Genomic DNA, 24089 nt, shown 5'->3' on the forward strand with positions numbered 1-24089 from the left:
TCAAAACCACACTCATACTTTGTATCTGACTTCCTCTGTCTCTGACCTCTAGAACCACATTTAAAAGCTTCATCATGTGTTTAGGTTAGGTCCACCCAGATAATCTTTTTAAGGTCAACTATACCAAAAATATCACAGGAGTGACATCCCATCATAGTCACAGTCTCAGAGATTATATAGGATTGTACACTAGGGACAGGAATTATTTTTGCGGTTGGGGGGCACATTAGAGTTTTGCAAACCACAGTCAGATAATATGATTTTGTATGATTTAAACCCTTTGAATTTGTTAGTTTTATGACGAAGGATGTGGTCCATCTTGATGAAGTTCCATGTGCACTTGAAAAGAATATGATCTGCTTTTATTGGGTGGAGTGTTCTATAACTGGCAATTAGATCTAATTGTTTGATAATATTCAGTTTTTCAATGTACATGCTAATCGTCTGTTCTATCAGTTACTGAGAGAGGAATGTTGAAGTCTTCAAGTATAATTGCAGATTTGTTCATTTGTTATTTTTTTCAGGTTTTGACTCATGTATCTTTAAGTTCTGTTAGGCGCACATACAATTAGCATTCTTGTCCTCTCATTGAATTGTCCCTTTTTGCATTATTTAATGTCCCTCTTTATCCATGCTAATTATCCTCACTCTGATATCTCTGCCTGACATCAATATAACCACACATCTCTGTTTTGTGTTTGTGTTGCGTACCTTCCCTCCTCCCAATCTTTACTTTTATCCTATATGCATCTTTAATGTTAGTCTTATAGACAGGATATAATTGGATCTTTTTTTAAAATGAATTCTGAAAATCTTTATAATTTTCGTGTTTATCACATGTGCATTTAATGTAATGGCTGGTATGTTTGGCATTAAGTCTACCATTTTATTACTTGTTTTATTTGTTCCCTCTGTTTTTTGGTCCTCTGTTTTCCCTTTCCGGCTCCCTTTTGGATTACCTGAGTATTATTTTGGTACTCCATTTTAATTGATCTCGTGATTTTTGAGTATATGTCTTTGCAAATTTTGTTCGTGGTTGCTGTAGGGAGTACAATAAACATGCTAGCCCAACCAGAATATTTCACAACTCAGGTAGAATATAGCAACCTCCCACCATGTTGGTCCCTTCACCCCCTCTCCTTTATGTTTTAAAAAGTTAAACATATGTATTACATCTACATACAATGAAAATCTCATCAATGTTATAATTTTTGCTTTCAACTGTAATACACATTTTCAAAAATCAAAAGGTGACTAGTCTATCATGTTTACCCAGATCTTGACCATTTCTATTGCTTCTACTTCTTCCTGACATTCCAAGTTTTCCTGTAGTATCATTTTCCTTTACTAAAGAATTAACTTTGGTTTTCCTTTTAGAGCAGGTCCATGCCAATGTATTCTGTTGGCTTTTTTCATCTGAAACTGTCCTTATTTCACCTTTATTCCTGAAGGGCATTTCCCCCAGAGACAGAATTCTAGATTGACAGTTCTTTTCTCTCAGTACTTATAAATAATGTTTCTCTTCCTACTGAAGGTCTGATTTTTTTTTCTTTTAAAGAGACAGCCTTTATTTGAAATATTTTTACACTGAAGAATTCAAAACGTGGTAAGTTCTGGAACTTATTGACCTGTATTTAAAAGGAACTGTTAACAAAGATTCATCAGAAATAATCTGAACAAGCAAGAAAATACAGTTAATACTACTGAAACCTACTAAAAAAATTCCAGGACATATGGTTTCTCTGACACAATAATACCTCTTAAATACTGTCACAGATATGAAACTGACTGGTTTTCTAAACACACAGCAGTATAGTTAACAACATTCAATCACTTCTGTTCTTTCTTGACTATATAAAAATTAAAATACCAATTAAAAAACTAATACAGTCTTATCTTTAAATGTTACAGATACAATTTTCATATTTTCAGTCAATAGTGGTGTGGCTTCAGAGATTTTTCATTCACGAGCCAAACAACAATCTGCCCAAAGGGAACGGATAGTCTATAGGCTCACAGTGCAAATGAAGAGTTTGGGAATGAAGCAACTGACATTTCTCAAACACAAAACAGACAAAATTCTTAGGAGACACACGGTAAGTTCTTCTAAGCAGCTGGCCACAGAACTAGAACATTGGATAATTTCACTGGTGATTTCAGTGGGACTCCAGATGTTTCCAAACTCAGCTTGAATGTTCACCTTCGGCTTTGTATTTTGCTTCTTCAGTTTCACTAGTGACACAAACATGATTCAAATCCCTGAAGTATTCATTATAGTCGAGGGCACATCTCACAAGGAACTTGTCTGGAATTTCAAATCCAACAAAGTCTGGTCTATATCCAACACTTCGAGGGGTCCTTTTCACCAGCAAGCTTGCAACCTTGACCATCTTTGGATGATGCTGCTTGACCAAAGAAAGCAAAGCTTGCATTGTTTTGCCTGTGTCCATTAAATCTTCAACAATCAAGACATTCTTGCCAGTTAAAGTTGAGAGACCATCTCCTCCAATGACTTTTACGTCACCTGTTGACTGGTCATTACAGTAATTACAGGATTTATCAGTCTGATAAAATCCACAGTCATAGGAATAGATCTATCACAATTTCTGTTCATGCTTTGACGTAATCCAGCAAGTCAGCAAAAAATTTATAGGCCCCCATTGAGTACACAGAGGGCCACGATGTGATGGCCTCCCATCTCCATCGCATCTCGAGCAAGCTGCTCGGTCCTGTCCATTATTAGTCCACGAGGAATAAACACCCTTTTCAAATCCTCAGCATAATGGCTGGGTATACAAAATAAATCTAGATCATAACCTGGTTCATCATCACTAATCACGACGCTGGGGCTGCTGGTCGCCGTAACGGAGCCAGCTGTCGCACGGGCTGAAGGAAGTACGCGGAGGAGCTGAAGGTCTGATTTCTGATAAGACAGTTCAGTCATTTAAACTTTTGTCACTCCTAGCAAACTGTTCAAGAAAGTTTATTATCAAGTTACTTCAAACTCAGAACTGTCTTCTTGAAGAAGTATCAACCGAGCAGTATTGGTAACATATGACGACAACCCATCGCATCAAAGAAAAATCATTAAGAGGGTTTGAAGAGGCGATTGTTGGGGCCCAAGGGTGAACTCAGTGGCCGCGTAACGCCCCCCGCCACCTGCCCCTCCCGGTCATTGCCGCCAGTTGGGGGTCCTCGGGTCCGTGGTCACCCTCGGCTCCAGGTACCGCATCGGGGGTGAGTGGCGACACCAGGTTCATGGCCTCCGCCGCGGCTCCGTCAGCCTTGGTTCTCAGGACCTCGAGTCTGGCGGCGGCGCCCAGCTCCTACGGGGTCTTGCGAGGGGCCCTCCCGCACCCTGCCCACCCTGGCATCTGAACAAGAACTTGTGGTACTTCTACCTCGCGGGCTCTGTGGTCCTCAACATGTGCTTTCAGTTACGCTTTCAGAACCCTGATGAAGCCGCCAACATGCCAAACCACCATTATGGCCGACTCCCAAGAAGCGGGGAGCTGAGAGCGATGAGCCGGCTGACTTGCGAGCGTGTCTGGGCTCCCTCTGCGGCTGCGCTCTCCACCCTTAGCAGAGCTCCCAGACTGTCACTGAGACACGGCGTGGAGAATGAGGTAGAGGAAATGACGCGATTCCAGAAACAGAGACTTCAGTTAAGATCCAGTTCAGTTCAGTTGCTCAGTCGTGTCCGACCCCATGAACTGCAGCACGCCAGCCCTCCCTGCCCATCACCAACTCCCGGAGTCCACCCAAACCCATGCCCATTGAATCGGTGATGCCATCCAACCGTCTCATCCTCTGTCGTCCCCTTCTCCTCCTGCCCTCAATCTTTCCCAGCATCGGGGTCTTTTCAAATGAGTCAGCTCTTCGCATCAGGTGGCCAAAGTACTGGAGTTTCAGCTTCAACATCAGACCTTACAATGAACACCCAGGACTGATCTCCTTTAGGATGGACTGGTTGGATCTCCTTGTAGTCCAAGGCACTCTCAAGAGTCTTCTCCAACACCACACTTCAAAAGCATCAATTCTTCGGCGCTCAGCTTTCTTTATAGTCCAACTCTCACATCCATACATGGCCACTGGAAAAACCATAGCCTTGACTAGATGGACCTTTGTTGACAAGTAATGTCTCTGCTTTTTAATACGCTGTTCTAGGTTGGTCATAACTTTCCTTCCAAGGAGTAAGCGTCTTTTAATTTCATGGCTGCAGTCACCATCTGCAGTGATTTTGGAGCCCAGAAAAATAAAGTCAGCCACTGTTTCCACTGTTTCCCCAGTTAAGACCCACGACCATATTTTAAAAACTGTACATCCTTAAAACAAAAACAGAATGAACAGTATGTGTCATAAAAGAGAAGGCTACCAAAATTTTCAGGACAAAAATGTACAAGCTCACAGTGCATATTAATTTAATAAATCAGATTTCAGCAACAGGAGACTGGATTATAAACTGGACATTAATTGAGTAAGAAGCTGGAGATTTAAGGATATACTGTGGAAGGCATATAGTTTTTCATCCCACAAGCGAAAACAATGATAATCAGAAACTTCCAGTGAAAAAATAACAAGGAAACCAAAAATAAAACAACACTATACAGGAACTCATCCTTCAAATACCAAACAATGTAAAATGTTGCAAAATTTTGAACAGAGGGTTGGAATGTATGAAAGTGGACTCTATTTCAGGGTCCCAACTAGTAACATGCAGTTCTAGACCTTGGAGCCAACAAGAAGGAAATCTAGTTATAGCGCAAAGCATTGTGATATACTGAGTAACATTTAAATAATCATGATCATGTAAAAGCTGAAAAAAATCATTAGAAATCATTAACCTTTTAAAAATTGAGGTTAAATACACATAAAATTAGGGCTTCCCTGATAGCTTAGTTGGTATGGCAGTGGATCCCGAAGATCCGCTGGAAAAGGGATAGATTACCCACTCCGATATTCTGGGGCTTTCCTCGTGGCTCAGCTGGTAAAGAATTCACCTGCAATGTGGGAGACCTGGGTTTGATCCCTGGGTTGGGAAGATTCCCTGGGGAAAGGAAAGGCTACCCACTCCATACTCTGGCCTGGAGAATTCCATGGACTATATAATCCATGGGATCGCAGAGTCAGACAGGACTGAATGACTTACACTTTCACACATAAAACTTGCCATTTTAATCATTTTCAAGCGAAACACCCAGTGGCATTTTGTGCATTTACTTTGCTGTACAACCATCACTGCTGCTCAACTTCAGAAGTTACAGATCCCAAATGAAAATGTACCCATTTAAGTAGTAAATCCTCATTTCCCCCTCCCCATAGTCTCTGGCAACTACTTTCCCCTCCAGCTTTACTGAGATATAACTGAGATAAAATTGTGTCATTTTAAAGTGTACAGTGTGTTAGTTTGATATCCTTTCTATACTGTAGTGTTAATATTATTACCAGTGTAGTGTAGCTAACAACTGCATCACAAGAGATAATTATCAGTTCTTTCTTGTGGAGAGAACATTTAAGATCTACTCTCTTAGCCACTTTCAAGTATGTAGTACAACATTATTATTTGTAATCACTGCATTGTGCATTAAATCCTCAGAAGTTATTCATCTTCTAACTGGAAATTTGGTCCTTTTGAGCAACATCCATTGACATTTATTATTTCCTATTTTCATATCTTGGCTATTGTGAATAATGTTGCAATAAACACAGGAGTACAGATCTTTCTTCCAGAGCCTCTTTTTATTTCCTTTGACTATATACCCAGCAGTGGGTTGCTGGATCATATTTTTAATAAAGAACTTCCACACTGTTTTCCTTAGTGACTGTACCAATTTATATTCCCACAAACAGTATACTAGGGTTCGTTTTTCTCCACATCCTCATTAACCTTCATTATTCCTTGTCTTTTTGATGATAGCCATTCTGACAGGTGTGAGGTGATATCTCACTGTGGTTTTGACTTGCATTTCCCTGGTATTTAGTGATATTGAACATCTTTTCACGTGCCTGTTTGCCATCTGTACATCTTTGGAAAAATGCTTATTTGGGCCCTCTGCCCATTTTTAAACCTTTTATATTGAGTTATATGAGTTCTTTATATATTTTGGATATTAACCCCTTTTAAGACATATTATTTGCAGATTATCTTCTATTCAGTAAGTTGCCTTTTCATTTCATTTATTGTTTCCCTTGCTATGCAAAAGCTTTTTAGTTTGATTGGGTCCCATTTGTTTATTTTGCTTTTGTTTCCCCTGCCTGCAGAGACAGAGTTTAAAAAAATATTGCTAAGACTTATGTGCAAGAGTGCCTTTTACTTCTTTTCATTCCTTGATTCCTCTATTAGGACTTCCAGCATTATGCTGAATAAGAGTGGTGAAAGTGGTCACTCTTTCTTGTTCCTGATCTTAGAGGAATAGTTTCAACATTTCACTACTGAGTGTGATGTTTGCTGTGGGCTTGTCATACATGGTGTTTATTGTGTTGAGGTTATTCCTTCTATACCCAATTTATTGAGAGGTTTTTTAAAGAAAGTATTATTATGAAGGACTGTTGTATTTTGTCAAATGCTTTTTCCCCATGTTTCAAGATTATCATATGATTTTTTTTCTTTCATTCTGTTAATTTAGTCTATCCCATTTATTGATTCATGGCAACTGCTTTTCTACTTTTGTTCTGTATGATGTTGAATATGTCTTGTTTTAGTAATTGACAGTGATGCCGCTTTCAATGTCTTCTATTCTTCTAGCAACTCTTCTCGTGAAGGGCTAATACTCTTAGATAAATTTATTTCCTCTGGACAGATTTTCTTTTTGCTGCCATCAAACATAATTTAATTAACTCACCATTGGTAAATGCTTTCCTTGCTTGACTCACAAATGAGCCATTCAGAAACCTACTTTGGTTGCAACCTCATTTTCATGTTTTCCTTTTTTGTGTGAAGAAATTCTACTGTGATGAGATATTCCCTTTTTCATTTTTAAATTTTTCTGAATATTTATTTCCTGTGAGCTAGGGATATTGCATTGAGTACTTAGTCTGATAATGTCAACATATAGTGTAATTTTTCAGCATAGTCACATTATCATCACATAATGAACACAATGTTTTGCCATCTATTTCAATAACACAATAATTTGCATTTAAAAGTCGACCCTTGGAACTTCCTTAGTGGTCTAGTAGTTAAGACTCCATGCTCCCAATGCAGTGGGGATAGAGGGGGCAGGGGGTTCCATCCCTGATCAGGGAACTAGATCCCACATGCCATAACTAAAGATCCTTCATGCCACAACGAAGATTGAAGATCCCATGTGCGTCAACTAAGACCTGGTGCAGCCAAATAAATAAATATTTTTTAAAAAGAGAAGAAATTTGTTTTGTAACCAAAAAACTCCTGAAATAGAAATCTCTAGACCCAGATGGTTTCACTGGTAAATTATTACCAAACAAATAACATAATTTCCACACAATCTTTTCCAGAAAAATAGAAGAGGAGAGAGTATTTCCCAACTCATTTTTTGAGGCCAGCATTGTCTTGATCTTAAAAGCACATATAGACTATGGATAAAACACTACAGACCAATACATCTTATGAATATAGATGTAAATTTCTCAATGAAATATTAGAAAATTTAAAATAGAAGTGTATAAATAGAACACACCTTCACCAGCTGAGGTTTCTCCAAGACTGCAAAGCTGGTTCAATATTAGAAAGTCAATCAATGTAATCCACTCTATGAACTATTGAAAAAAGGAAAACCACATGATCAAGTGACGCAGAAAAGGCATTTGAGGAAAGTCAACATATATCTACAATAAAAATGGCAAACCAGAACTAAAGGAAACGTCCTCATCCTGAAAAGGGCATCTACAGAAAACCTCTAGCTAATATCATATGTGGTGATGAAAGTGGGAAGGCTTTCTGCCTTAATATATGCAACAGGTAAGGATGTCCTTCTCACAATCCCTGTTCCATGTCAGACTGGGAGTCCTAATCAGCACAGTAGGTCAGAAAAAGAAAAAAGAAAGGGCATACAAATAGTAAAGGAAGAAATAAAAAACTACCCTTATTTGCAGATGACATAAGTGTCTAAGTGGAAAGTCCCAAGGAATCCGTATACACACATACAAAGTTAGAATTGGTAAAATGAGTTAAGATTCAGGTTGCAATACATTTTCAGTAGCCCCCAAATAAGCAATTAGTTGGGTGTGAATCTAAAATGTTATGTTTACAGGCTGTGTGTGTAACTTTGGCTGCTGCTGAAAGAAATCAAAGTTGTCTGAGAATTCCCTGGCAATTCAGTGGTTAGGACGCTGTGCTTTCACTGCTGAGGTTTTAGGTTTGATCCATGGTCAGAGAACTATGATCCCACAAGCTGTGTGGAATGGCCAAAAAAAGGAAGAAAGAATCAAAGAAATCCTAAATAAATGAAGAGCCTTTCCATAGTCATGAGCTGGAAGACTCAACATCTCTCCCAAACTGACGGGAAATTTTAATGCAATTCCCACTAAAATAAAATTTAAAAATTGCAAGATTTATAGATCCAGACAAGCATTGTCAAAATACTTCTGAAAAAAAAGAATAGAGTATTCACATTACCCAGTTTTAAGAATAACTATAAATCTACATTAATAAGAGTGTGGTATTGGCAAATGAATAAACACAGGTCAACAGAACAGAATGAGGGCAGAAAGAGACCCACAATTTATTTATTAGCCATCTTTGGTCAATTTATTTAGAAATGTGTCAAAAGGCAACTAACTTATCAAAGAAATAATCATGTTTTATGGTGTTTAATTGGACCACCATATGTAAAACTCAACTAATCCCAATGAAAACTTCACATCTTATACAAGTATAAACTCAATAAGTATCATAGATCTAAATGTAAATTGTTAACCTATCAAACTTATGGGAGAAAACACAAGAGAAAACCCTGAATTAAGCAGAGTTCTTAGGCATGATACCAAAACACCTCCAGAAAAGAGAAAAAAAGTAATTTAAGCTACACCAAGGGCTTCCCTGGTGGCTCAGCTGGTAAAGAATCTGCCTGCAATGCGGGAGACCTGGGTTCAATCCCTGGGCTGGGAAGATCTCCTGGAGAAGGGAAAGGCTACCCACTCCAGCATTCTGGCCTGGAGAATTCCATGGAATATAGTCCATGGGGTTGCAAAGAGTCGGACAGGACAGAGCAACTTTCACTTTCACTTTCAAACTACATCAAAATTAAATCCTTTTGATCTGCAATGGATACTGTTAGAAAATGAGAAGATTAAGCTACATACCTAGAGAAAATATTTGCAAATCATACATCTGATAAAGAATTTTTACACAAACTATACAAATGACTCTCAAACTTAACTGTAATAAAAACAACCCAATTTTTTTCTTTATGGAAGAAAGACTTGAACTGACACTTCATCAGAGAGGATATGTGTGTTAAGTCATTTCAGTTGTATCCAACTCTTTGCAACCCTATGGACTGTAGCTCACCAGTCTCATCTGGCCACGGGATTCTCCAGGCAAGAATACTGGAGTGAGTTGCCATGTCCTCTTCCAGGGGATCTTCCTGATGCAGGGCAGGAGGCAAATAAACACATAAAATGCTGTTCATTCTTGCAAAGATCGCCATTTACTGCTGAAGTACCAACTTGTTAAATGATCCCTCTCAAGGTGTCTGAAGCAACCTAAGACTCCTAGGCTCACATCACTCTGCACCAAGTGGTGTCTCTCACTTGCTGGGATTGATCAATCATCAGAGAGAATAGGAGGAGTCTGAACTCCTTCAGACCAATCAGCAGCCAGATGAGAACTGGCGTCCTCAACCCCAACACACAACCTCCAATCAGTCAATAGAAGTAGAATGATAGAATAGGAGGCGGGGTCTATCTGGTCTCCATGGTAATCCCTGGCAGATTGGCTTGAGGGACAGGCCCTATGTTACCTTAATAGTAGACGGAGACCCATATGCCCTAATGGAGGTGAGGGGGGCAGGGAGAGAATTTATGGGATGACAGGAGGGAGAAAGAGAGCTAGAGGGAGTGGGGAATGAAGGGGCAAGAAGAGTTTAGAGGGTAGAGAGGGGAGGGTGTAGAGAATTACTTAGGGAGAATGGATTTTGAAGAACTGGAAGGTTGTAATTAGTGGAAGGAGAAGAAATTCAAAGGATCACCAAGCTTGTTTCAGAGACAGAGGTGTTAGGAGGAACAGGTCAGGTCTTTAAAAGGGGACAGAGAAGAGGCTATGAGTGGACAAGCAGAGGACTCAAAGTTTATAGTTGCTCTAAGAAGGTCTTAGAGGAGCCAAGTGAGAGGTTATTGGGGAAGGGAGAAGGGAGGAGTTTAGGGGTGAACAATAAGGGTCAAAACAGGACCATGACAGATTCATAGGGACAAAATGAGTGATATTATTATAAAAGGGACAAGCAAATAGCTAGTAAAGACATTACAGGTATTATAGGGTGAAAGTTTTTAAGGAGACAATGGAGGTTTTATACATGAAAAGTGAGTGTGCTAGTGTTGAGTGAGGGTCTTCTTAGTAAGGTGGTTTATAGGGACAAAGAGAAGGTTGCTTGGAGGATGATGAGAGTGTTAATGGAAACAAAGTATGACAGTGGGTCAGTTGAGGTACAAGGAAGCCAAGTGACAGTCATCTGAATCAGTAGGGATTTTTGTGGCGACAGTGGAAGGGGTCACGTGAGACACCCTGTAGGGACCAGCAAGCCAGTTATAGAAGACAAAGAAGAGCCTATTGGAGATGGGGGAAATGTTACAGAGGACAGAGAGGGGTTATAAGGCATGAAGTAGGGGCCACAGGCTGAGAGTTCTGGGGACAGGAAGGTATTAAAGAGGATAGGGAGATGCCAAGAGGAGACATGGTGGGAGTTAGAGGGAGTTGGTGAGAGTTTTCAAGGGGGTCAGTGAAATTTTTATAGGAGCCAAGAAGAGACATGTTGAGAGGTCAGAGGAGACGTTAGAATTCAGAAGCCATATGAAGCTACATAACCCACTCCCTGCCCCCAGTCATCCGAAATTGAGTCTGAGGAGAACCCCAGGGACCACTTCTTGCTGTCGGTCTTGGCCTGCCATATGTGTTGCCCCTTAGGCACCATAGCCTTGTACTACTCTTTACAGGTGGGAATTCGAATTATGCCAACCCTCGCCCTCCCCTCCCTCTCCATCCTGGCCCCAACCCTGAACAAACTGTATCCATGTCCTCCCTCCTGTTTCTCCAGATCCTACCCTGTGCCCCCACAGACCCATGGCTCACCCCATTCACTAATCCTTTTAAGTCCAACTATTCCTGCTCCACCTCTCCTGTCCAACTCAGACAAGGAACCACATCAATAACAATGAACTTGCCTTGGCCACCAACTCCTCCCGGAAAGCCTTCACATTTGCAGTCTCAGCAATTGTTACAGCATCTGTCTGCCTGGTCTGCGTCGTCCTAGTCTTCATCTCAATTGCAATCCTACTATTCATAATTTCTCAGTAACCTCCTCTCCAGCTCCTGAAAAGAACACCAAATATATTTAAGTGTGACTTACCGTGGCTCTAAGTATCCATTTGGCCAAATGGGACACCATTTCGTGCGTTCGTGTGTGCTCAGTCACTTCAGTCATTCCTTACTCTTTGCGACCGTATGGACTGTAGCCCGCCAGGCTCCTCTGCCCATGGGATTCTGCTAGCAAGAATACTGGAGTGGGTTGCCACATCCCCTCCAGGGCATCTTCCTGACCCAGGGATTGAACCCAGGTCTCCTGCATTGCAAGAGGATTCTTTACAGCTGAACGACCAGGGAAGCCCACACCGTCTCATGGTTGGAAGTAAACGATGTTGCCAGCCTGATCCAGCACCTTGTGGTGGCTGATGGGGAAAGGAAGTGGGAGCTCAGATAGCTCACTGGACCAGAGTTCAACACCAACTCTGGACCCTACCAGGACACGGGCCATGGGAGACAAGAGAGGGCATTCTCTCCCCAGGGCAGCCTCCCCTCCTGCCTACATGCATGCATTCATGCCATAAATCTACTTATGCCAACCAAGGGACTTGACTGTGTTGCATGACTCTCGGGACACAGCAGTCATCACTACAGACTCAACCCCATCCCCTCAGAACCGTTAACCAGACAGCGACACTCCAGAGTGGTTTTGTCTCTCGTGGGGGAAACAGGGAAATGGGTTATAAATGGCCGCACCTAACCTGGGGCACTTGTGGTCTACCAGAAAACCAGGGAGTCAAACATCTATCAGTGAACTGGTTAAAATTAGGGTCAAATTAGGATTGTAGAGAGCTTCTATAACAGCTTTGGTTGCCTCCTCTCCCCACCAACACCAGTGCTTGTGATTTAATCATTATTCAACAATACTGTGGGGGCATCCATGATCTACCAGATGCTGTGCTGGGAACTAGGGAACTTTCAAGAGCAAAATAAACAAGACTCCTGTCTGATGGAGCTTACGTTCTAGTGGGAAGAAAATCATAAACAAAAAGATCTTTAAATAAACAAGATAATTACAGTGAATGGAAAATGCTGTAATTTTGGAGAAAATAAAACAGGATAATAAGCTAAAGCAGCGCCAGTACTGGTCCACCAACTGCTAATGGCCTGCTAATGGCGTGCAACAAGGTAAGTACTGAAATTGCTAGGAGGTGCTTAGAAATAGCAATCTGACATCATCACATCCAAGTATACGATCAAGAGTCTTGTCTTATTTAACAAGGTGTAGACCAAAAGGATCAGTCCATGACAGACTGGAGATATCAAAAACAGATAACTACTTCACAACTGGGCTACTGGGCAATATACAAATAAAAATTATTAATTTGAGAAATTAATGAGAAATATGAATCCTGCTATTTGCCACAACATGAATGGAACTTGAGGGCATTATGATAAGTGAGATAAGTCAGACAGAGAAAGACAATGTATGGAATCACTTCTGTGGAAACTGAAAAAGCCAAATTCACAGAAACAGAAAGTAGAATACTATTTTCCAGGAGCTGGGTGATGGAGGAAATGGAGACAGACTGGTAAAAGTATCCAGACTTTCAGTTGTAAGATGAATGAGGTCTGAGGGTGTAAAATGTAACACAATGACTATGGTTAACAGTACTATTGTATATATCAATACTAACACTTGCTAAGAGAGTAAGTATCCTCACCAGAGATAACTACAGAGGTAATAGATGTGTTAATTAACTTCTTGCTTAGTTCCTAAGCCATGTCTGACTCTTTAAAACCCCATGGACTATATAGCCTGCCAGGCTCTACCTGTCCATGGGATTTCTCAGGCAAGAATATTGGAGTGGGTTACCTTCTCCAGAGGATCTCCCCACCCAGGGTTGAACACATGTCTCCTGCATTGGCAGGCAGGTTCTTTACCACTGAGCCACCAGGGAAGCCCTATTAATTAACTGACTGTGGTAATAACATCACAAAGTATATGCATGTTAGATCACTATATTGTACCCTTTAAATATATTACAATTTTGTCAATTATTCCTCAATAAAGCAGGGTAAAAAATTTTAATAAAGCTTTAACCCTAAAGTACCAACTATCACATTTGCTCTCAGTCCATGGGGCAGAACTAGTCTCATGGCCTCATGTGAATGCAAAGGCATCTGGGAAATGTCGTCCCAGACTGGACACCCAATGCACACCTTTCTAAGATGTTCCTTGAGTTGAGATACAGAAGTCAAAGTGTGACAGCTGTTCCAAGAACTGTGAGAACGGAGTTCCCACGAGTGGGAATAGCAAGTGGAAAGGTCCATAAGCTGGAATGAGCTTGGCAATTCAAGGAACACAAAGGAAGCTAATGTGGCAGTAAGTAATGTCGCACATCTCCCACTCTCCAAAATAGGTGGGGCTCTCTCCTCCTCCTGGTAAGAATCCTTGTAAGTGCTTATGAAAGTCGCAAAGATGTCCCCCATTTCCACTTCTCCTGAAGAGGAAACTCAACACCGGTTCTCACAGATATGCTCACAGGAATATTTACAGACATACAGCCACCCACCTGCAGGACTTCCCAGCTCCCCCCACGTCTGGCTCTGTGATGGATAATGCAGGAGACACAACAGTGACCAAGACAGACCTCAACCTTGCCCTCAGGAAATCCACAGACCAATGAGGAAGGCAGGGCTATGAGTTGTTCTTTCATTCAGCAAACTTTTATTGTGTATCTGTTGTTGTGCCAGGCACAGAGGACATATTGCTGCACAAAACATCTCTCCCACAAGCTCCCTGGTATGATTCAGCCTTGTCATCATCTGCCCTGGTCCGTGCCATGGTCTGTCTCTTCCTCTGGTCCACCCTCCACAAAAACATCAGAGTGTTCTTCACTTAAAAAAAAAATTAATTTCTGACTTTATTTAGATAAAGTTTTCAAATTTACAAATTGTATAGAAAGAGTCTGACAGACCCCCATGTACCATCTGGATTTAACAGATGCAAACATTTTCCTATATTTGCATCAGATCTTTTTTCTTAGAAATAAAATGTTGTTGGTATAAATTAAGCTCATGTCCTCCCCTTCTCTATTCTATTCTTCCCTCCCTCCATATCTGGAAGAAACCACAGAACTCCTGTTGCTATAAATCCATCCTGTGTGTATTTTGCACTTTGACTTCATATGTGCAGGTACACACACACATTTCGAGACAAGATGACAGAGTAGAAGGATGTGTGCTCATCTTCTCCTGAGAGAATGCCAAAATTGCAACTCAAAGCTGAATATCCACTGACAGGAGAATGTTGGATCCCACTAAGAAAACATACCCTATGTCCAAGGGCAAAGGAGAAGCCACAACAAGATGATAAAAAGGGTGAAATTACATTTAGAATCAAACCCCATACCTGCCAGAGATGCTCGGAGGGCTCAAACAAAACTTTGTGCACACTGGAACCCAGAGACCCCACAGAGTCTGAGTCAGGCCTGCTTTTGAGTGTTTGAGTGTCTCCAGAGGAGGCATGGGTCAGCAGGGGCCTGACACAGGGATAGGGGTTCTGACTGTAGGCAGACCTGGGACATGCTGTGTGTGGCATAAGCCCTCTTGGAGGAGGTTGCCATTAGCCCCACCATAGAGCCACCAAGCAGACAACCTACAAATTGCAGAACAGTTATACCAAAGAAATTCTCTAGGACCCACAACAGATTTCCCAACCTGGGGATCCAGCAAAGAGACTGAGAATCCCCAGGGAATTTGACTTCGGAGGCCAGTGGCATTTCACTACAGAACTTCCACAGGACTGGGGAAACAGAATCGTGGAGGGCACAAAACCTTGTATGCACCAGGACCCAGGTGAAAGAAGCAATGTCCCCACAACAGACTGAGCCAGACTTGTCTGTGAGTGTCCAGGAGTCTCCAGCAGAGGCATGGGTCAACAGTGGCTGCTGCAGGGTCAGGGACACTGAATACAACAGTGCAGGATAAGTCCTTTTGAAGGAGGTCACTGTTACCACCATTACACCATTACATCTACCATAGTTTGGCCTCAGGCCAAACAACAGGGAGGGAACACAGCCCCTCCCATCAACAGAAAATTGGATTAAAGATCTACTGAGCATGGCCCCGCCCATCAGAACAAGACCCAGATTCCCCCACAGTCAGTCTCTCCTATCAGGAAGCTTCCATAAGCCTCTTATCCATATCCATCAGAGGGCAGATAGAATGAAAATGACAATCACAGAAAACTAACCAAGCTGATCACCTGGACCACAGCCTTGTCTAACTCAATGAAACTATGAGCCATGCCATGTAGGGCCACCCAAGACAGATGGGTCATGACGGAGAGTTCTGACAAAATGTGGTCCACTGGAGAAGGGAAACTGCTTCAGTATTCTTGCCTTGAGAACCCCATGAAAAGTATGAAAAGGCAAAAAGATAAGGCACTGAAAGATGAACTCCCCAGGTCAGTAGGTGCCCAATATGCTACTGGAGAAGAGTGGAGAAATAACTCCAGAAAGAATGAAGAGACAGAGCCAAAGCGAAAACAACGCCCAGTTGTGGATGTGACTGGTGATGGAAGTCGAGTCTGATGCCATAAAGAACAATATTGCACAGGAACCTGGAATGTTAGGTCCATGAATCAAGGTAAATTGGAAGTGGTCAAACAGGAGATGGTAAGAGTGAGCATTGACATTTTAGGAATCAGTAAACTAATATGGACCAGAATGGGCAAATTTAATTCAGATTACCATTATATCTACTACTGCGGGCAAGAATCCCTTAGAAGAAATGGAGTAGCCCTAATAGTCACCAAAAGAGTTCAAAATGCAGTCTCAAAAATGACAGTGACCTCTGTTTGTTTGCAAGGCAAACCACTCAATATCAGTAATCCAAGTTTATGCCCCAACCATTAATGCTGAAGTTGCTGAAGTTGAATGGTTCTATGAAGACCTACAAGACCTTCTAGAACTACCACCAAAAAACAAAAGATGTTCTTTTCATCATAGGGGACTGGAATGCAAAAGTAGGAAGTCAAGAGATACCTGGAATAACAGGCAAGTTTGTCCTCGGAGTACAAAATGAGGCAGGGCAAAGGCTAACAGAGTTTTTCCAAGAGAACACACTGGTCATACCAAACACTCTCTTCCAACAACACAAGAGATGAGTCTATACATGGACATTACCACACGGTCAATACCAAAATCAGATTGATTATATTCTTTGCAGCTGAAGATGGAGAAGCTCTATATGGTCAGCAAAAACAAGACCAGGAGCTGACTATGGCTCAGATCAAGAACTCCTTATTGCAAAATTTAGACTTAAATTGAAGAAAGTAGGGGAAACCACTAGACCATTCAGGTATGACCTAAATCAAATCCCTTATGATTATACAGTGGAAGTGACAAATAGATTCAAGGGATTAGGTCTGATAGACAGTGCCTGAAGAACTATGGACAGAGGTTCGTGATGTTGTACAGGAGATGGTGACCAATACCATCCCCAAGAAAAAGAAATGCAAAAAGGCAAAATGGTTGTCTCAGACGTCCTTACAAATAGCTGAGAAAAGAAGAGTAGCTAAAGGCAAAGAAGAAAAAGAAAGATATACCATTCTGAATGCAGAGTGCCAAAGAATAGCAAGGAGAGGTAAGAAAGCCTTCCTAAGTGAACAATGCAAAGAAATAGAGGAAAACAATAGAATGGGAAAGACTAGAGCTCTCTTCAAGAAAAACAGATACCAAGGGAACATTTCATGCAAAGATGGGCTCAATAAAGGACAGAAACAGTATGGACCTAACAGAAGCAGAAGATTTTAAGAACAGGTGGCAAGAATACACAGAAACTATACAAAAAAAAGATCTTAATGGCCCAGATAACCACAATGGTGTAGTCACTCACGTAGAGCCAGACATCCTGGAATGCGAAGTCAAGTGGGCCTTAGGAAGCATCACTACAAACAAAGCTAGTGGAGGTGATGGAATTCCAGTTGAGCTATTGCAAATCCTAAAAGAAGATGCTGTGAAAGTGCTGCACTCAATATGCCAGCAAATTTGGAAAACTCAGCAGTGGCCATAGGACTGGAAAAGTCAGTTTTCATTCCAATCCCTAAGAAATGCAATGCCAAAGAATGTTCAAACTACTGCAGAATTGCACTCATCTCACACACTAGCAAAGTAATGCTCAAAATTCTCCAAGCCAGGCTTCAATAGTACCTGAACTGAGAACTTTCAATTGTTCAAGCTGGATTTAGAAAAGGCAGAGGAACCAGAGATCAAATTGCCAACATCCATTGGATCATAGAAAAAGCAAGAGAGTTCCAGAAAAACATCTCTTTCTGTTTTATTGACTATGCCAAAGCCTTTGACTGTGTAGATCACAACAAACTGTGGAAAATTCAAGAGATGAGAATACCAGACCACCTTACCTGTCTCCTGAGAAATCTGTATGCAGGTCAAGAAGCAACAGTTAGAACTGGACATGGAACAACAGACTGGTTCCAAGTCAGGAAAGGAGTACGTCAAGGCTGTATATTGTCACCCTACTTATTTAACTTATATGCGGAGTATATCATGCAAAATGCTGGGCTGGATGAAGCACAAGCTGGAATCAAGGAGGGAGAAATATCAATAACCTCAGATATGCAGATGACACCACCCTTATGGCAGAAAGTGAAGAGGAACTAAAAAGTCTCTTGATGAAAGTGAAAGAGGAGAGTGAAAAAACTGGCTTAAAACTCAGCATTCAAAAACTATGATCATGGCATCCAGCCCCATCACTTCATGGCAAATAGTTGGGGAAACAATGGTAACAGTGACAGACTTTATTTTGGGGGGCTCCAAAATTACTGTAGATGGTGACTGCAGCCATGAAATTAAAAGATGCTTGCCCCATGAAAGAAAAGCTATGACAACCCTTGACAGCATATTAAAAAGGAGAGACACTACTTTGACAACAAAGGTCCATCTAGTCAAAGCTGTGGTTTTTCCAGTAGTTATGTATGGATGTGAGAGTTGGACTATAAAGGAAGCTGAGCACCAAAGAATTTATGCTTTTGAACTGCAGTGTTGGAGAAGACTCTTGAGAGTACCTTGGACAGCAAGCAGGTTCAACCAGTCCATCCGAAAGTAAACTAGTCCTGAATATTCATTGGAAGGACTGTTGCTGAAGCTGAAACTCCAATACTTTGGCCACCTGATGGAAAGAACTGACTCATCTGAAAAGACCCTGCTGCTGGGAAAGACTGAACACAGGAGGAGAAGGGGATGATGGAGAATGGCATCACTGACTCAATGGACATGAGTTTGAGCAAACTGGGAGTTGGTGATGGACAGGGAAGCCTGGCATGATGCAGTCCATGGGGTTGCAAAGAGTCGGACATGACTGAGTGACTGAACTGAACTGAACTGAACACCTGATGGTGCAGTGTTGTTGTTTGAGTGTGTAGTAGTCCTTAGTTCCCTCTGCAAATGTTTACAGCTCTTCACCTTCCAGGACTCACCTTCTGGGTCTCTCAGTTGGTCCAGCTGATCTCTTCCTCCATCTGCAAAAATTGGATTGGCCAAAATGATCATTTGGGTTTTTCTGTAAGATGTAAGATGTAATGAAAAAACCCGAATGATCATTTTGGCCAATCCAATATATTCTTCACCTAGTTTCTGGGGAAACACTCTCCATTCTCCTCCTAAACGCTGGCAGCTCTTTCACAGTCTCTTTTACAGGTCTGTCCTCATCCTCTGTACCTGGTCCCCTTGAGGAAAAGAAGGTAACCCAGAATGTAAACACCACTGGACCCAGACACCTTATAACAAGAGGGCCACAGAACCCAGACACCTCCAGACCAGGCCTCTGTTGGAGGAAGTCATCAAGAGGATGTGACCACCAGGTCAACTCCAAAATAAACTTGGGCAATCAGAAGCTCTTTATCCCCTATTCTGTCCTAGGAATATATACTTTGCCCACTGCTGCCACAGTGGGAACATTTCCAAGGACGGTAGCCTTGGGAGAGTAAGGTGTTGTTGAGGCCATCTGGACTGAATATGTGACTGAACCCAGTTGAGGTCTCTATTTAAACTTTTAAGAAGGCTTCCCTGGTGGTTCAGTGGTAAAGAACTTCCAATGCAGGAGGCACAAGTTCGATCCCTCACTGGGCAGGATCCCACATGCTGCGGAGCAACTAAGCCCGGGCACCACAACTACTGAACCTGTGCTCTAGAGCCTAGGAGCCGCAACTACTGAAACCCATGCGCCCTACAGCCCATGCACTGCAACAAGAGAAACTACCATAATGAGAAGCCCGCACAGCAATGAAGACCCAGCACAGGCTAAATAAATAAATAAAATTAATTTTCTAAAATAAAAATAGATAAACTTTTAGGATTCTGGCAGGCAGGTGCAGAGACCTACTCATCCTGCAACTGCCCAATACCAGCTTGGTATATAAGTTTCTTTGCCTATCAAAACTTCCACCGGACTTCCCTGGTAGTCCAGTGGTTAAGACACAGTGCTTCCAGTACAGGGGTGGCAGGTTTGATCCCTGGTCGGGGAACTAAGATCCCACATGCTGAGCAGCATGGCCAAAACAAACAAAAAAAATTCCACTCCACAGTCTGGAGTGGCCTGCCTCTTTCTTCAGCCTGTCCTCCACCTTTGGGGGTGGGGGTGGGTAGGGGGGCCAGGTTCAGATTTCACATAGGCAACTCCTGAGGTTGTGACCCAACAGACACCCTCAAAAATGGATTAATTCAGGCACCGCTGAACCCTGATAACTGAGGAACCCAGAGCTCAGGGACCTCTGTACCTGGACACCTTTGTAAAACAGGAGTCAGCTTGGGGCACTTGGGTACCTCCAGATCTGTGGTGATTTAGTCGCTATGTCATGTCCAACTCTTATGACCCCACGGACTGTAGCCCCCCAGGCTTCTCTATCCCTGGGATATCTCAGGCAAGAATACTGAAGTGGGTTGCCATTTCCTTCTCCAGGGTATCTTCCCGACCCAGAGATCAAATTCAGGTCTTCTGCATTGCAGGCAGACTCTTTACCAACTGAGCCACCAGGGAAGCCCAGAACTTAGTGACCTCTGGACCTAGTCACTTCTGTAAAACAGGAGTCAGCTTGGGCACCTCCAGACCTGGACACTCTCAAATCCGAAGGCCATCCTGAAGTTCACTCTCCTTCAGACATCCACCAACATCCTTCATTCAGCTCTGTACTCTGACATTCAGAACCTGGAACCCCAGGAAAGCAGAAATAGGCCTGGCTGCTGCATATTCTAGGGCAAGTCCAAGAACGAGGTGAGGCCTGGCACTAAAGAGCCACCCCCTCAAGAGGTGTGGGCCAATCAGGATGCTAGGCAGAGGGCTGGCCCAGAGGTAAGGTGAGCAGAAGCTTTCCTTTGGGGTGATTTTAACCTTGTGCACAATTGCTAGGGCAGTGAGGCTGTTATTTAGGGACAGAAACACAGGTGCAGTGATGGGGGTGCCCCTCGGAGAAACAGAGCATGACAGAGGTGATGCAGACAACAGGATCTATTGAGAAGGGAGTATTGGGACATCCGTGGATGGAAGAGGACAGGAAAAACATGCTATCAGAGCAGACGGGGTATCCAGCAGCATTTAAGGAGTCTAGTTCATGACAGTGAGGAAGGATTGGAAGGACATTGTGGGGAAAATAAAAACACTTGGGGTTATGGAGGAGAGAGAGGGTATAACAGGACAAAGCAGTTATGTCAAGACAGAGGGCCCATGTCAGGAAAGACTGACTATATTGGGGCAGGTGGGCAGTTAAACTGGCTCAATGAGGACCTGTATGTGTGTCTCTTTAAGGAAGGAATGTATCTGTGGCTACACAACCCTATGTGGCAGTTTGTGAGTGAAAAGGCTAGAAGAGAGGATATTGAAGATTTATACAGTATGAGGCAAAGAAATTCATGGAGAGAGGAACTAAGGGAACCAAACCTACAACCTCAACTGAGCAGGAAAGCAGTCCTCTGAGCCTTAGCCTGTCTTGCCTATGGAAGAAGCCACCACAGATCCACAGAACCTTCCCAGACCCTAAGACACAGCCCAACTGCAGGATGTCCAGATGCTGGCTGAGAAGCCAGAAGCAAACAAGGACCCACAGGCTCCACAGATGTTGAAAATGCCGGGCAGCCTCTGGCTGAGGATCACACAGGCTCCTCTGCTGCCCCGGTCAGCTTTCCACCCCTGGCATCCTGGCTTGCCTCACCTCTCTCCAAATGCCCAGCACAGCCCCACCCACTGCAGCCCAGCCTCAGGGTGAACACTAGCTTCTGGGGAGCCCTTGTGCGAGTCAGAAGAGGTGCCCATTCACCTGGGCAACTGAAGCAGCTCCCATGAGCTCCCCTGCCACGTCAGGTCATGAGCAATGGGTACAAAACCGAAACAGCTCTAGGTGTCAGCCCTGCCCAACCACTGTCACTGACCCCCATGTGCTTCTTCCTCCCCACCCCTCCCCACAACCTGCAGACCCAGAGAGCCACCCTCCAGGGAGACGTGATCTGAGCCCAGGTCAGCTCTGCCACCACCCTCTGCTTCAAGGCCTGTTCTGCCATCTGCACTTCCATCACCTTGTTCTTGATCGTTTTCCATTGCGGTTGTGGTCATGGACCAGGAGCAGGACTGGCAGGTTCAAGGGTCTCCAGGGCTTCCCACCCACCCCCTGTCCTTGAGAAGAACTCTTAGTTCTTCTAGTGACATAGTAAGAGGCTGGGGCTCATGGTCTCCCCAAGGAAAGTGACACCCCACCTCCAAGGTGGCTGCCAACACTCCTTTCAGGCACCCATTCCAGGATCTGGATCAAATAGCTTAAGGCACTGTCTTAGCTCCTGAGGTGAGGGTTTTCTGCATTAGCAAGAGTGAAGGGAGGGAAGAGAAGAAAGTGCCTCGAGTGGGACTAATGCTGCTTGGCCTGGTTGGTCCTCCAGCCCTAGGCACGCATCCCAGTTGCCGGCCAGTATGGGAACTGCCTGCCAGCCTGCACTCAAATCCCAAGTCAGGACCTGGTGCTGAAGCTAATGAACCTGACTTTGCCTCCGTTTCCCCAACTGTACAATGGCAGAACCCTCATAGATGCTGTGGGGATCAAGTGAGTTGACAGAGTTCACAGAGCCACAGCAGCACATAATAACTACTGTGAAAGCGCTTGTTGTGAACACGGCTGATTGCAGCGTGACAGACACAGCTGCCCCTCCTGCAGAGTGAAGGTAGTCGAGGCTTTCTCTCTGGTTTGATTTTTTCCCTTGGCATGACGATGCTCAGCAGCTCCACAGCATAGCCAGCTCTGCACTTGCCTGAACACACCTGGGCTGGACTCAGAGGACCTCTCCTGGCAACAGAAACTGGCAAAAGAGGCCTCTCCCTGTGATGTAGAGCACCAACCAAGCCAGCAGGACTTCTGAACTACGGGGGCTTCACCCTAGAGTTCACAGCCAGTCTGTGTCCTCTTTTCCCGTCAGACATGCAGCCCTTCCCTGGAGAGGGACTTATTCGAGTTCTTACGTAGCAGCAGATATGCCATGGACCAGAAAACATGATCAGTCAAAGCGATGTGTCTCTTTATCTATACAAAGGAGAAATTATGACACGACGGGGCTGAGGACACAGCTGCAGGTATGAGACCAATTCAAGATCATCTGTAGAAAAATATATTAGCTACTCCTTAACAGAAATACGTAAGATCTCACTTATGTGCCTCCCCTTGTGGAAAAAAAAATTGTTAATTGGTAAAATACTTATACTGGGTTTTGTTTGTGCCAGACTCAATCATCCAACCTCTAGAAGAAAATTAGCACCCTCCTACTGCAAGTGACACTTGTCACATGTTCCCTCTCATGAGCTACAGTTTCAACCTAGCAAATTAGGGTCTTGTTTGTTTGTTTTTTTTCATTTCTTTTCCTTTCTTAAAAAATTATTTTCTTGAAGTATAGTTGATTTACAATGTTGTATTAATGTTTTGGTTGTTGTTCAGTCGCTCAGTCATGTCTGACTCTTTGAGACCCCATGGACTGCAGCATGCCAGGCTTCCCTGTCCATCACCAACTCCCAGAGCTTGCTCAAATTCATGTCCATTGAGTTGGTGATGCCATCCTCCATCATCCTCTTCACTCCCTCCCAGAGTTTGCTCAAACTCATGTCCACTGAGTCAATGAAGTCATCCAACCATCTCATCCTCCATTATCCCCTTCTCCTCCTGCCTTCACTCTTTCCCAGCATCAGGGTCTTTTCCAAGGAGTCGGCTCTTCGCATCAGGTGGCCAAAGTATTGAAGGTTCAGCTTCAACATCAGTCAGTGAGATATATATATATATATATATATGTATATATATATATACACACACTCTTTTTTGTATTCTTTTCCATTGTGGTTATCACAAGACATTGACCATAGTTCCCTGTGCTAATCAGTAGGATTTTGTTGTTTTTCCATTCTGTATGTAATAGTTTGCATCTGCTAATCCCAAATTTCCAATCCATCCCTCCCCAACCCCTTTTCCCTTGGTAACCACAAATGTGTTCTTTGTCTCTGTGAGTCTTGTTTCTGTTTCACAGATATGTTCATTTGTGTTATATTTTAAATTTCACATATAAGTGATATTATATGGTATTTGTCTTTCTCTTTCAGACTTACT

The 24089-nt window shown here is 42.9% G+C and overlaps 1 long non-coding RNA gene and 1 pseudogene across 2 annotated transcripts in view; both read right to left on the reverse strand.

Annotated features, from left to right (window-relative positions):
• Nucleotides 1-1524: 1524 nt before the first annotated feature.
• LOC133054240 (hypoxanthine-guanine phosphoribosyltransferase-like) lies at nt 1525-9562 on the reverse strand (annotated as a pseudogene).
• Nucleotides 9563-11361: 1799 nt separating this feature from the next.
• The window catches only part of LOC133054242 (uncharacterized), a 63646-nt gene continuing 50918 nt past the window's right edge, over nt 11362-24089 (reverse strand). For both annotated transcript variants that reach the window (XR_009692389.1, XR_009692390.1), the window contains one exon: nt 11362-11506. This is a non-coding gene — a long non-coding RNA (uncharacterized LOC133054242). The remainder of the gene's footprint in view (nt 11507-24089) is intronic.

Source organism: Dama dama, chromosome 4, assembly GCF_033118175.1.
Source record: "Dama dama isolate Ldn47 chromosome 4, ASM3311817v1, whole genome shotgun sequence".
Taxonomy (NCBI): Eukaryota; Metazoa; Chordata; class Mammalia; order Artiodactyla; family Cervidae; genus Dama; species Dama dama.